Raw genomic sequence first — 6011 nt, 5'->3', positions numbered from 1 at the left:
GTCTTTTCGTGAAGAGTACCTTCACGCCACTTGCTCGGTCAAAATTGGGATATCTCAATGAAAAACTTCTTTTTTTTTTTTTTTTTTTTTTTGACAGGTGAAAAAGTGTGAAAATGCTCACAGCACCTGGTATTCCCAGGCGGTCTCCCATCCAAGTACTAACCAGGCCCAACCCTGCTTGGCTTCCGAGATCAGACGAGATCGGGCTGGTCCAGGGTGGTATGGCCGTGAGCGAAATGTTCCAGGTCAAAACTCGTATAAATGGCTTTTTTTGCATCAAACACTGTCTTTTCGTGAAGAGTACCTTCACGCCACTTGCTCGGTCAAAATTGGGATATCTCAATGAAAAACTTCTTTTTTTTTTTTTTTTTTTTTTTTGACAGGTGAAAAAGTGTGAAAATGCTCACAGCACCTGGTATTCCCAGGCGGTCTCCCATCCAAGTACTAACCAGGCCCAACCCTGCTTGGCTTCCGAGATCAGACGAGATCGGGCTGGTCCAGGGTGGTATGGCCGTGAGCGAAATGTTCCAGGTCAAAACTCGTATAAATGGCTTTTTTTGCATCAAACACTGTCTTTTCGTGAAGAGTACCTTCACGCCACTTGCTCGGTCAAAATTGGGATATCTCAATGAAAAACTTCTTTTTTTTTTTTTTTTTTTTTTGACAGGTGAAAAAGTGTGAAAATGCTCACAGCACCTGGTATTCCCAGGCGGTCTCCCATCCAAGTACTAACCAGGCCCAACCCTGCTTGGCTTCCGAGATCAGACGAGATCGGGCTGGTCCAGGGTGGTATGGCCGTGAGCGAAATGTTCCAGGTCAAAACTCGTATAAATGGCTTTTTTTGCATCAAACACTGTCTTTTCGTGAAGAGTACCTTCACGCCACTTGCTCGGTCAAAATTGGGATATCTCAATGAAAAACTTCTTTTTTTTTTTTTTTTTTTTTTTGACAGGTGAAAAAGTGTGAAAATGCTCACAGCACCTGGTATTCCCAGGCGGTCTCCCATCAAAGTACTAACCAGGCCCAACCCTGCTTGGCTTCCGAGATCAGACGAGATCGGGCTGGTCCAGGGTGGTATGGCCGTGAGTGAAATGTTCCAGGTCAAAACTCGTATAAATTGCTTTTTTTGCATCAAACACTGTCTTTTCGTGAAGAGTACCTTCACGCCACTTGCTCGGTCAAAATTGGGATATCTCAATGAAAAACTTCTTTTTTTTTTTTTTTTTTTTTTGACAGGTGAAAAAGTGTGAAAATGCTCACAGCACCTGGTATTCCCAGGCGGTCTCCCATCCAAGTACTAACCAGGCCCAACCCTGCTTGGCTTCCGAGATCAGACGAGATCGGGCTGGTCCAGGGTGGTATGGCCGTGAGCGAAATGTTCCAGGTCAAAACTCGTATAAATGGCTTTTTTTGCATCAAACACTGTCTTTTCGTGAAGAGTACCTTCACGCCACTTGCTCGGTCAAAATTGGGATATCTCAATGAAAAACTTCTTTTTTTTTTTTTTTTTTTTTTTGACAGGTGAAAAAGTGTGAAAATGCTCACAGCACCTGGTATTCCCAGGCGGTCTCCCATCCAAGTACTAACCAGGCCCAACCCTGCTTGGCTTCCGAGATCAGACGAGATCGGGCTGGTCCAGGGTGGTATGGCCGTGAGCGAAATGTTCCAGGTCAAAACTCGTATAAATGGCTTTTTTTGCATCAAACACTGTCTTTTCGTGAAGAGTACCTTCACGCCACTTGCTCGGTCAAAATTGGGATATCTCAATGAAAAACTTCTTTTTTTTTTTTTTTTTTTTTTTGACAGGTGAAAAAGTGTGAAAATGCTCACAGCACCTGGTATTCCCAGGCGGTCTCCCATCCAAGTACTAACCAGGCCCAACCCTGCTTGGCTTCCGAGATCAGACGAGATCGGGCTGGTCCAGGGTGGTATGGCCGTGAGCGAAATGTTCCAGGTCAAAACTCGTATAAATGGCTTTTTTTGCATCAAACACTGTCTTTTCGTGAAGAGTACCTTCACGCCACTTGCTCGGTCAAAATTGGGATATCTCAATGAAAAACTTCTTTTTTTTTTTTTTTTTTTTTTTTGACAGGTGAAAAAGTGTGAAAATGCTCACAGCACCTGGTATTCCCAGGCGGTCTCCCATCAAAGTACTAACCAGGCCCAACCCTGCTTGGCTTCCGAGATCAGACGAGATCGGGCTGGTCCAGGGTGGTATGGCCGTGAGTGAAATGTTCCAGGTCAAAACTCGTATAAATTGCTTTTTTTGCATCAAACACTGTCTTTTCGTGAAGAGTACCTTCACGCCACTTGCTCGGTCAAAATTGGGATATCTCAATGAAAAACTTCTTTTTTTTTTTTTTTTTTTTTTTTGACAGGTGAAAAAGTGTGAAAATGCTCACAGCACCTGGTATTCCCAGGCGGTCTCCCATCCAAGTACTAACCAGGCCCAACCCTGCTTGGCTTCCAAGATCAGACGAGATCGGGCTGGTCCAGGGTGGTATGGCCGTGAGCGAAATGTTCCAGGTCAAAACTCGTATAAATGGCTTTTTTTGCATCAAACACTGTCTTTTCGTGAAGAGTACCTTCACGCCACTTGCTCGGTCAAAATTGGGATATCTCAATGAAAAACTTCTTTTTTTTTTTTTTTTTTTTTTTTGACAGGTGAAAAAGTGTGAAAATGCTCACAGCACCTGGTATTCCCAGGCGGTCTCCCATCCAAGTACTAACCAGGCCCAACCCTGCTTGGCTTCCGAGATCAGACGAGATCGGGCTGGTCCAGGGTGGTATGGCCGTGAGCGAAATGTTCCAGGTCAAAACTCGTATAAATGGCTTTTTTTGCATCAAACACTGTCTTTTCGTGAAGAGTACCTTCACGCCACTTGCTCGGTCAAAATTGGGATATCTCAATGAAAAACTTCTTTTTTTTTTTTTTTTTTTTTTTTGACAGGTGAAAAAGTGTGAAAATGCTCACAGCACCTGGTATTCCCAGGCGGTCTCCCATCCAAGTACTAACCAGGCCCAACCCTGCTTGGCTTCCGAGATCAGACGAGATCGGGCTGGTCCAGGGTGGTATGGCCGTGAGCGAAATGTTCCAGGTCAAAACTCGTATAAATGGCTTTTTTTGCATCAAACACTGTCTTTTCGTGAAGAGTACCTTCACGCCACTTGCTCGGTCAAAATTGGGATATCTCAATGAAAAACTTCTTTTTTTTTTTTTTTTTTTTTTTGACAGGTGAAAAAGTGTGAAAATGCTCACAGCACCTGGTATTCCCAGGCGGTCTCCCATCCAAGTACTAACCAGGCCCAACCCTGCTTGGCTTCCGAGATCAGACGAGATCGGGCTGGTCCAGGGTGGTATGGCCGTGAGCGAAATGTTCCAGGTCAAAACTCGTATAAATGGCTTTTTTTGCATCAAACACTGTCTTTTCGTGAAGAGTACCTTCACGCCACTTGCTCGGTCAAAATTGGGATATCTCAATGAAAAACTTCTTTTTTTTTTTTTTTTTTTTTTTGACAGGTGAAAAAGTGTGAAAATGCTCACAGCACCTGGTATTCCCAGGCGGTCTCCCATCAAAGTACTAACCAGGCCCAACCCTGCTTGGCTTCCGAGATCAGACGAGATCGGGCTGGTCCAGGGTGGTATGGCCGTGAGTGAAATGTTCCAGGTCAAAACTCGTATAAATTGCTTTTTTTGCATCAAACACTGTCTTTTCGTGAAGAGTACCTTCACGCCACTTGCTCGGTCAAAATTGGGATATCTCAATGAAAAACTTCTTTTTTTTTTTTTTTTTTTTTTGACAGGTGAAAAAGTGTGAAAATGCTCACAGCACCTGGTATTCCCAGGCGGTCTCCCATCCAAGTACTAACCAGGCCCAACCCTGCTTGGCTTCCGAGATCAGACGAGATCGGGCTGGTCCAGGGTGGTATGGCCGTGAGCGAAATGTTCCAGGTCAAAACTCGTATAAATGGCTTTTTTTGCATCAAACACTGTCTTTTCGTGAAGAGTACCTTCACGCCACTTGCTCGGTCAAAATTGGGATATCTCAATGAAAAACTTCTTTTTTTTTTTTTTTTTTTTTTTGACAGGTGAAAAAGTGTGAAAATGCTCACAGCACCTGGTATTCCCAGGCGGTCTCCCATCCAAGTACTAACCAGGCCCAACCCTGCTTGGCTTCCGAGATCAGACGAGATCGGGCTGGTCCAGGGTGGTATGGCCGTGAGCGAAATGTTCCAGGTCAAAACTCGTATAAATGGCTTTTTTTGCATCAAACACTGTCTTTTCGTGAAGAGTACCTTCACGCCACTTGCTCGGTCAAAATTGGGATATCTCAATGAAAAACTTCTTTTTTTTTTTTTTTTTTTTTTTTGACAGGTGAAAAAGTGTGAAAATGCTCACAGCACCTGGTATTCCCAGGCGGTCTCCCATCCAAGTACTAACCAGGCCCAACCCTGCTTGGCTTCCGAGATCAGACGAGATCGGGCTGGTCCAGGGTGGTATGGCCGTGAGCGAAATGTTCCAGGTCAAAACTCGTATAAATGGCTTTTTTTGCATCAAACACTGTCTTTTCGTGAAGAGTACCTTCACGCCACTTGCTCGGTCAAAATTGGGATATCTCAATGAAAAACTTCTTTTTTTTTTTTTTTTTTTTTTTTGACAGGTGAAAAAGTGTGAAAATGCTCACAGCACCTGGTATTCCCAGGCGGTCTCCCATCAAAGTACTAACCAGGCCCAACCCTGCTTGGCTTCCGAGATCAGACGAGATCGGGCTGGTCCAGGGTGGTATGGCCGTGAGTGAAATGTTCCAGGTCAAAACTCGTATAAATTGCTTTTTTTGCATCAAACACTGTCTTTTCGTGAAGAGTACCTTCACGCCACTTGCTCGGTCAAAATTGGGATATCTCAATGAAAAACTTCTTTTTTTTTTTTTTTTTTTTTTGACAGGTGAAAAAGTGTGAAAATGCTCACAGCACCTGGTATTCCCAGGCGGTCTCCCATCCAAGTACTAACCAGGCCCAACCCTGCTTGGCTTCCGAGATCAGACGAGATCGGGCTGGTCCAGGGTGGTATGGCCGTGAGCGAAATGTTCCAGGTCAAAACTCGTATAAATGGCTTTTTTTGCATCAAACACTGTCTTTTCGTGAAGAGTACCTTCACGCCACTTGCTCGGTCAAAATTGGGATATCTCAATGAAAAACTTCTTTTTTTTTTTTTTTTTTTTTTTGACAGGTGAAAAAGTGTGAAAATGCTCACAGCACCTGGTATTCCCAGGCGGTCTCCCATCCAAGTACTAACCAGGCCCAACCCTGCTTGGCTTCCGAGATCAGACGAGATCGGGCTGGTCCAGGGTGGTATGGCCGTGAGCGAAATGTTCCAGGTCAAAACTCGTATAAATGGCTTTTTTTGCATCAAACACTGTCTTTTCGTGAAGAGTACCTTCACGCCACTTGCTCGGTCAAAATTGGGATATCTCAATGAAAAACTTCTTTTTTTTTTTTTTTTTTTTTTTTTGACAGGTGAAAAAGTGTGAAAATGCTCACAGCACCTGGTATTCCCAGGCGGTCTCCCATCCAAGTACTAACCAGGCCCAACCCTGCTTGGCTTCCGAGATCAGACGAGATCGGGCTGGTCCAGGGTGGTATGGCCGTGAGCGAAATGTTCCAGGTCAAAACTCGTATAAATGGCTTTTTTTGCATCAAACACTGTCTTTTCGTGAAGAGTACCTTCACGCCACTTGCTCGGTCAAAATTGGGATATCTCAATGAAAAACTTCTTTTTTTTTTTTTTTTTTTTTTTTGACAGGTGAAAAAGTGTGAAAATGCTCACAGCACCTGGTATTCCCAGGCGGTCTCCCATCCAAGTACTAACCAGGCCCAACCCTGCTTGGCTTCCGAGATCAGACGAGATCGGGCTGGTCCAGGGTGGTATGGCCGTGAGCGAAATGTTCCAGGTCAAAACTCGTATAAATGGCTTTTTTTGCATCAAACACTGTCTTTTCGTGAAGAGTACC

General features: G+C 44.3%; 21 non-coding genes across 21 annotated transcripts; all 21 read right to left on the bottom strand.

The window, feature by feature from the left end:
• Positions 1-114: 114 nt before the first annotated feature.
• On the bottom strand, positions 115-233 carry LOC140380119 (5S ribosomal RNA). The gene has a single exon (XR_011930952.1). It is a non-coding gene; the product is annotated as a 5S ribosomal RNA (ribosomal RNA).
• Positions 234-400: 167 nt separating this feature from the next.
• LOC140380117 (5S ribosomal RNA) lies at positions 401-519 on the bottom strand. The gene has a single exon (XR_011930950.1). It is a non-coding gene; the product is annotated as a 5S ribosomal RNA (ribosomal RNA).
• Positions 520-684: 165 nt separating this feature from the next.
• Positions 685-803, bottom strand: LOC140380116 (5S ribosomal RNA). The gene has a single exon (XR_011930949.1). It is a non-coding gene; the product is annotated as a 5S ribosomal RNA (ribosomal RNA).
• Positions 804-969: 166 nt separating this feature from the next.
• LOC140380153 (5S ribosomal RNA) lies at positions 970-1088 on the bottom strand. Its single transcript, XR_011930984.1, has one exon. It is a non-coding gene; the product is annotated as a 5S ribosomal RNA (ribosomal RNA).
• A 165-nt stretch (positions 1089-1253) lies between these two features.
• Positions 1254-1372, bottom strand: LOC140380115 (5S ribosomal RNA). Its single transcript, XR_011930948.1, has one exon. It is a non-coding gene; the product is annotated as a 5S ribosomal RNA (ribosomal RNA).
• A 166-nt stretch (positions 1373-1538) lies between these two features.
• On the bottom strand, positions 1539-1657 carry LOC140380114 (5S ribosomal RNA). Its single transcript, XR_011930947.1, has one exon. It is a non-coding gene; the product is annotated as a 5S ribosomal RNA (ribosomal RNA).
• Positions 1658-1823: 166 nt separating this feature from the next.
• LOC140380113 (5S ribosomal RNA) lies at positions 1824-1942 on the bottom strand. The gene has a single exon (XR_011930946.1). It is a non-coding gene; the product is annotated as a 5S ribosomal RNA (ribosomal RNA).
• A 167-nt stretch (positions 1943-2109) lies between these two features.
• Positions 2110-2228, bottom strand: LOC140380152 (5S ribosomal RNA). The gene has a single exon (XR_011930983.1). It is a non-coding gene; the product is annotated as a 5S ribosomal RNA (ribosomal RNA).
• A 167-nt stretch (positions 2229-2395) lies between these two features.
• Positions 2396-2514, bottom strand: LOC140380138 (5S ribosomal RNA). Its single transcript, XR_011930970.1, has one exon. It is a non-coding gene; the product is annotated as a 5S ribosomal RNA (ribosomal RNA).
• Positions 2515-2681: 167 nt separating this feature from the next.
• On the bottom strand, positions 2682-2800 carry LOC140380111 (5S ribosomal RNA). Its single transcript, XR_011930944.1, has one exon. It is a non-coding gene; the product is annotated as a 5S ribosomal RNA (ribosomal RNA).
• A 167-nt stretch (positions 2801-2967) lies between these two features.
• LOC140380110 (5S ribosomal RNA) lies at positions 2968-3086 on the bottom strand. The gene has a single exon (XR_011930943.1). It is a non-coding gene; the product is annotated as a 5S ribosomal RNA (ribosomal RNA).
• A 166-nt stretch (positions 3087-3252) lies between these two features.
• On the bottom strand, positions 3253-3371 carry LOC140380109 (5S ribosomal RNA). The gene has a single exon (XR_011930942.1). It is a non-coding gene; the product is annotated as a 5S ribosomal RNA (ribosomal RNA).
• Positions 3372-3537: 166 nt separating this feature from the next.
• LOC140380151 (5S ribosomal RNA) lies at positions 3538-3656 on the bottom strand. Its single transcript, XR_011930982.1, has one exon. It is a non-coding gene; the product is annotated as a 5S ribosomal RNA (ribosomal RNA).
• Positions 3657-3821: 165 nt separating this feature from the next.
• Positions 3822-3940, bottom strand: LOC140380108 (5S ribosomal RNA). The gene has a single exon (XR_011930941.1). It is a non-coding gene; the product is annotated as a 5S ribosomal RNA (ribosomal RNA).
• A 166-nt stretch (positions 3941-4106) lies between these two features.
• LOC140380106 (5S ribosomal RNA) lies at positions 4107-4225 on the bottom strand. The gene has a single exon (XR_011930940.1). It is a non-coding gene; the product is annotated as a 5S ribosomal RNA (ribosomal RNA).
• Positions 4226-4392: 167 nt separating this feature from the next.
• On the bottom strand, positions 4393-4511 carry LOC140380105 (5S ribosomal RNA). Its single transcript, XR_011930939.1, has one exon. It is a non-coding gene; the product is annotated as a 5S ribosomal RNA (ribosomal RNA).
• A 167-nt stretch (positions 4512-4678) lies between these two features.
• LOC140380150 (5S ribosomal RNA) lies at positions 4679-4797 on the bottom strand. Its single transcript, XR_011930981.1, has one exon. It is a non-coding gene; the product is annotated as a 5S ribosomal RNA (ribosomal RNA).
• Positions 4798-4962: 165 nt separating this feature from the next.
• On the bottom strand, positions 4963-5081 carry LOC140380104 (5S ribosomal RNA). Its single transcript, XR_011930938.1, has one exon. It is a non-coding gene; the product is annotated as a 5S ribosomal RNA (ribosomal RNA).
• A 166-nt stretch (positions 5082-5247) lies between these two features.
• Positions 5248-5366, bottom strand: LOC140380103 (5S ribosomal RNA). Its single transcript, XR_011930937.1, has one exon. It is a non-coding gene; the product is annotated as a 5S ribosomal RNA (ribosomal RNA).
• Positions 5367-5534: 168 nt separating this feature from the next.
• LOC140380102 (5S ribosomal RNA) lies at positions 5535-5653 on the bottom strand. Its single transcript, XR_011930936.1, has one exon. It is a non-coding gene; the product is annotated as a 5S ribosomal RNA (ribosomal RNA).
• A 167-nt stretch (positions 5654-5820) lies between these two features.
• On the bottom strand, positions 5821-5939 carry LOC140380101 (5S ribosomal RNA). Its single transcript, XR_011930935.1, has one exon. It is a non-coding gene; the product is annotated as a 5S ribosomal RNA (ribosomal RNA).
• Positions 5940-6011: the final 72 nt, after the last annotated feature.

The sequence above is a fragment of the Eucyclogobius newberryi genome, unplaced genomic scaffold (assembly GCF_026437365.1).
Source record: "Eucyclogobius newberryi isolate DKJ021-1_F unplaced genomic scaffold, fEucNew1.0.hap1 SCAF_447, whole genome shotgun sequence".
In the NCBI taxonomy this organism is placed as follows: domain Eukaryota; kingdom Metazoa; phylum Chordata; class Actinopteri; order Gobiiformes; family Gobiidae; genus Eucyclogobius; species Eucyclogobius newberryi.
This window is presented reverse-complemented; position numbering and strand designations above follow the sequence as displayed.